Source organism: Macaca thibetana, chromosome 3 (genome assembly GCF_024542745.1).
Source record: "Macaca thibetana thibetana isolate TM-01 chromosome 3, ASM2454274v1, whole genome shotgun sequence".
NCBI classification, from domain to species: Eukaryota; Metazoa; Chordata; class Mammalia; order Primates; family Cercopithecidae; genus Macaca; species Macaca thibetana.
The window spans coordinates 96,066,338-96,072,337 of record NC_065580.1 but is presented as its reverse complement, the minus strand read 5'-3'; positions in this window follow the sequence as shown (position 1 = coordinate 96,072,337).

The following is a 6,000-nucleotide window of genomic DNA, read 5'->3' as shown; positions in this document are numbered from 1 at the left end:
TGAAGAAACTGAGGCAGAGAGAGGATAAGTAACTTGCCCAAATTCACGTGGTGGTAGAGACCGGGCTTGAACTCACATCTGACATTAGTCTGCACTCTTAACCACAACTTATATTGCTTATAGCATCACGAAGCTGGTATCTTTTCTGCATGGGTGGTTTTGAGTTCTCATTATAAATACACAGTTTCCCATCTACATATCTTAGCTCCTTCTTTCAAAAATGGGCTTTTAATCAGAGATGTAGAAAGAGTTTCACATATGTGCATAACAAACATATTGCCTAGCGGCGGTGTGTTAAGATAACCTTTAAGGGTATTCATTGGCTTTTCCACCCAGCCAACGCTCAGTAGGGTCTGGGAGCTTCATGACTGCCTGGCTTCATGCCTTGTTCATCAGTGAACCACACATTCAGGAGGAAAGTATGGACCCATCCCATAGCAATTGCTTTGGTGCCTCGTCTACCACACAAAGCAGCCTGGGGAGAGAAAGGCTGCTGTCTGCGAAATGCACCTCCTGTCATCTTTATGGGCATGCCAGACCATAAAACCTGGAGAGATATGACCTGAATAACCACGTTATCTCTTTCAAAGCAAAAAGGAGAGGAGGATGGAACATGGAGATTGATGTATAAAAGCGAGAGTCTAAATAATCTACATAAATTTGCGTTTGTATAGGAGCATTGTTATAAAATGTGGTCTTCATTAAAGAGAGAAGCTGGTGATATACCTTAGGAGGGCCTGCCATGTGTGATTTCTGATCATCTGGCTCTCTCATCTCTTTAAAGTCAAACCCTACGGAATATTTGCCTTGTCTAAATAATGCAACAAAATCACCTGAAATGAGAGCTTCTGAGATCTATTCATGACAATATTATACGTGTGGTGTAATTTACAGGGATAAAGATGTGCGTTCACATGTGTAATTTCCAGGGGTCTTAGATGCAAAAGTTTCCTGGTGATAGGTTTTGGAAAAATCATTTAAAAGGGCATTCTGGTTTAGAACGAAATATTCTTTAATCCCAAAGGAAAATGAAACAAATAATAATTAAGAGTGACCAAAAATAATTTCCTTTATAGAAGGGGGAACAGTTGCTCTTTTTCTTTCTCAACTCATGACCAAATAAATAAAAAAGGAAAATAGTTTTTAACAACAGCATGAGGGATTTAGGTTAGAAAAATGACAAGCCTTCTTTTAAGAAGATTGTTTTGTACAGGCTGTCATCTGTTCTGGTGTAAAGTGGAGGGAAGAAAACAAAGTAGGATGGCTTGAGATCCTTCCCGAAGAAGAAACAGGAGAAAAATAGTCCCCAGCCTTGCTGAAGACATTAGAAAGCAGAGCCATACTATGGAACAGTCACTGGAGTTAAAATTAAAAGACTGAAATTCCAGACCCTGGTTTTCAATTACTAGCTGTGTGACCTTGGGTGAGTTATTTCACTGCTCTGGACTTCATTTTCCTCAACTGTAAAACTGGAGCATTGAGCTAGAAAATATCTAAGGTTATCTTTAGTTCTAATAATTTTTTGGTTCAAGGTTCCTTATGGCAAGGGATGAATATGTTATGGTTTGCCTGGGATGGTTCTGATTTGTGCCTATTGTCCTGGCATAATTATTAATAGTACACAATGTCATTCTTAAAATGTCTTGGTTTAGACCACAAATTATATAGTCATCCTACCTAGATTAGTTAATATAACAATTTTCACTTGAGATCAGCTTACATTGTTTTTCACAAAACTGATATTACCCAGAAAAAACCCAGAAATATTTAGCCGAACAACTAAGCTCTTCTTCCAAGAAACAAATATTAATAATGGTAATAATGATAGCTCTTGTTTATTGAGTTGGAGTGATTTCCAAGCATTAGCTAATGTAATTCTCATTACAACCCTAGAAGTCAGATGCTACTCATTTCTCTTTTACATTTGGGAGCATTGAGCCTCAAGAGGATAAGGTAACTTGCCCAAGCCAGGATTTGAACCTAGGTCTCTCTAACTCCTGGGAACAAACATTTAAGCTTTCTACCATGCTGCTTGCAATATAGTGTATTTTACTAATACCCCTTGCACCCTCAACCCACCAAGTGCCTTAGCTGCTTTTAGCAGCCAAACTTCCTGGCTGAGAAAGCAAAGCCTTTGCAAGTTCCAAGCCGTTCTATATGACATGAAGACTTACAGATGAAAATCTTCCAAAATCACTATGACTTCATATGAGCAACGTTTTTTGCTTTCCAACAAAGATACTCAGACCCCTGGGTCATTGTGAAAGTCTTTGGAACTCTAAACTTTTTGATATTTACTGAGCAAGACCTGCCTAGAGATTATTGAGAAATTGTGATGTTAATTAAACCATGATGTTCCTGTTACCCAGCAAGCAAACGGTTGAGTGATAAAAGCGGTTCAGTGTCCTAAAGTCATTTTCAAAGCAAAAGAGGGTCTGAACAAAATAAATGATTTGAATGCAAGACATAAACAACCAAACAGGCCTGCAAACGAGACCAGTAATGAGGCATCTGGGACCTTAGTTCTGCTTCTGATGCCTTTCAGGGCGAGCCTTGATGCTTTTCAGACTTTCAAAGAAAAACAAACTGGTGACAAAAGAATAGCAGCTGTGGGCACAATAAGGAAATTAGTTGGAGCAGATTTGTAATTAAGCACTGAAAATGGATCAGTATGATCCCTCCCTGTGTACAAGTACCTTTTGCTTTTTGCCTCTTCTCAAAACCCCATTTTTAACAAAATTAACACACACTTCATCTTTAGTCAAGCATGTCCTGACCTGGGACATTAGCTAAAGACATTATTTCTTTTTCTGGAAAAAAACAAGACATTAGCTCACAAGAAGCACAGAACCCCATGAAATAAAATAACATTGACTTTGGGTTGATTTTTGTCATTTTTTAACTTTGGAAAGACAGAGCTTTCTCTACTCAAAAGATGGTATGTTTATGTATAATGAAGGGAGAGTGAAGGATCCTGGGGCATTGTGAGGATAATTAATTTTTATTTCCTAATATAAGATGAAGATGAAAATTTTATGATCTTTATAATTGTCCTGATGTCATTCAACAATTGCATCACAGCCAAATAAAGCTTAGGCTATAAGGATATTATTATATGTTGAAAATGTTTTAGAAAATAGCAGTATTTTTGCATGGAATGAACTTTGGTGTTAAATATATTGATTATGCCTTCTAGGCTAGAGAAGCCCTCTCACCCCCAGCAAGACGAACCCTTGCAGTTTAATGTGGCATTTCATGACAGATGCCCCAGCAGGTCTTAGAGGGAGACAGACCTAGACCCTTCTTGAACTGGAAATTAGTGTGTCTCTCAGAGAAGCTGATTCCTACTTCCTGGTCCACCCTGGAGAGTAGGCCTTTCCTCTTGCTTCCTGGTTCCTATCCCCTCTTCCTGTTCTTCCGGTAAATCACTTTGAGCTTAGAGAAATGGAGGAGTGGGTAGACCCAGGTGTCCTGAATCATTAGGCACACTGGCTCCTCTGGGGGCCAACCAGACTCTGAGCTTTGACAGCAGTGAAAGGTGACAAGAAAGTAAATATCCTAGTGCCCCACTTAACCAGAGGTCAGACGTCCCCCAACCTCCGCCTTCTGGAATTCAGCTTGAGAAAGAGGAAGGAAGCAAAACAGGCTCGAAGCAGCGGAAACACCAGTCACAAATCAATGCACTTTAACTATGTCTGATTGACTTATAATTAACACATACTCCTAACAAGCCAATATATGTAGTCTCTCAGCCCATAATGAATTAAAAGCAGAAAACTGGAGGGGGCCAAAGAAGGAGGTAAGAGAGATTGGTAGGGATAACACTGAAGGCAGTAAGAAATTATGGCCAACAGCCTGACATCAAAGGAAGAATCAGAAACAAGCCCCGAGAAAGTGGTCCCAGAATTAGCAAAATCAGCTCTCCACAGCCATATATATTGGGTCACACACATCTGGAAAGCCCTGAGGGCTCGTTGTGGTACTGAACACCATAGTTCCTGCTCTAAAAGTTGAGACAACGTGTGAGAGGGAGCCAGCTCATGTGGAGACCTCGGCCTCTTCCAACCCCCACGGTTCTCCAATCAGAGAATGTTTGAGAATCACCCAGGGAGCTTGCTGAAAATAACAAACTGGGAGATTCTGACCAAAAACATCTGTATCCTCAGCCCAGGACCTGCATTTTCACATGGCTCCACCCACTGCAGTGCTAACTCACATTCCCATTTTCGAAATCACTGCTAACTCCTTCACCAAACTGTGAAACCGCTTAGGCAGTCACTTAGTACTCGGGGCCCTGATTCTTTTATAAAACAAAAGGTCAGTCGTCTCTAAATTCCCTGACAGCCAGACCTGCTTAGAGCGTATTCTAATTTTCCAACAAACGCCCATGCAGCTGCTGAGTGATTGAGGAAATGTTCATGAGGATAACTGACCCCTTTTCTTAAAAAGAAGGCCTAGAAAAGAGTATGTTCAGTCAGTGTCGCTAACCTTTGAGAACTGCACATCCCATCAGTAAAAATTTGGGGGTGCTCACTCTCAATAGATGTGTGTTTACTTATTTAAAATTTATGCATGTGCTATTAAATGAATATATTGTGTATATAATAAAACATACCCCAAAATAAGATAAAGATTAAATTAGATGTTCTAATCTTTTCTTCACATACACCACTTTTAAGATGACTGGAATAAATTTTAGGACAGACTCTATTCAACATCTGTTAGAATATAAGCAATTTTAAGGGGACTTTTTGCTTAATTCGTCGTGGTAGTCTCAAGGCCCAGCTCACGGTCCAGGAATGTTTTTGAATGAATAAATGTCTTGGGATTTGAAGTGGCTAAACTTCAGTGATCCAGAATACTCATTTATATGGAATATCTCTTTCTTCTGTGGTAGTCAACAAATACATTGTGACTAAATATAGAAAATAAAGGGTGAGGTTGGGAAGTAGTACTCGTATTTGAGGAAACCACCTGTTAGAATTTAGGGAGTATGATCAATATTTATGAAGCTCAGATAACACTCTCTAGGGCAGGGGGATGACTCATAGTTCATGAAAAGGTAAAAGCATCAGTTGTTCTGTAACAGGTATGTATTAACTACCATATGTGTCTATGAAGGGTTTCGTGTGTGTGTTGAAGACATTCTTTAGGAGGTAGTAGGGATTTCCTTCTCCAAGGATATGCTCTGTCAGATGCAATTTATTCAACTAATTTCTTCTTCTTTTTTTTTTTTTTTGGTTTGGGAAAACCAGGTTTTTAAAAATGCACTTTAAAAATTAATATATACCACATCCTTCTTTATGCAAAAGAAGTTTAAAATTTAAAACAGTTTAAAATTCTGTTGATTATACTCAGGGTAGTTTGCGGCTTATGTCATGTGATGTGTGACTTTGCAAAGTCCTATAGCTGTACATTTTTAGTATTCTGTTTGCCAAAGTGACCAAGGCTCCATTATAGTTATCTGCCCACTAGTCATTGGCATGGCAGTCTCCGTGGTGAGTTGTAAGGATCACACTAGTCATTGCTGGGACTGTGAGAAGGAATTATCTGGGAAATAAGAGGGTAGACCTGTCTTTGAAGAAATGAAAACGGTAATGGATACCTGCTTCACTTAGTCCAGTACTTCTGAAATGTTCTGTTTTTAGGACCTCTTTACATTCTTAAAGTTGTTGATGACTTCAGAGAGCTTATGCTTATCTGGGCTATATCTATAAATATTAACTATATTAGATATTAAAAGTGAAAAATTTTCGGCCGGGCGCGGTGGCTCAAGCCTGTAATCCCAGCACTTTGGGAGGCGGAGACGGGCGGATCACGAGGTCAGGAGATAGAGACCATCCTGGCTAACACGGTGAAACCCCGTCTCTACTAAAAAATACAAAAAACTAGCCGGGCGAGGTGGCGGGCGCCTGTAGTCCCAGCTAGGCGGGAGGCTGAGGCAGGAGAATGGCGTGAACCCGGAAGGCGGAGCTTGCAGTGAGCTGAGATTCGGCTGCT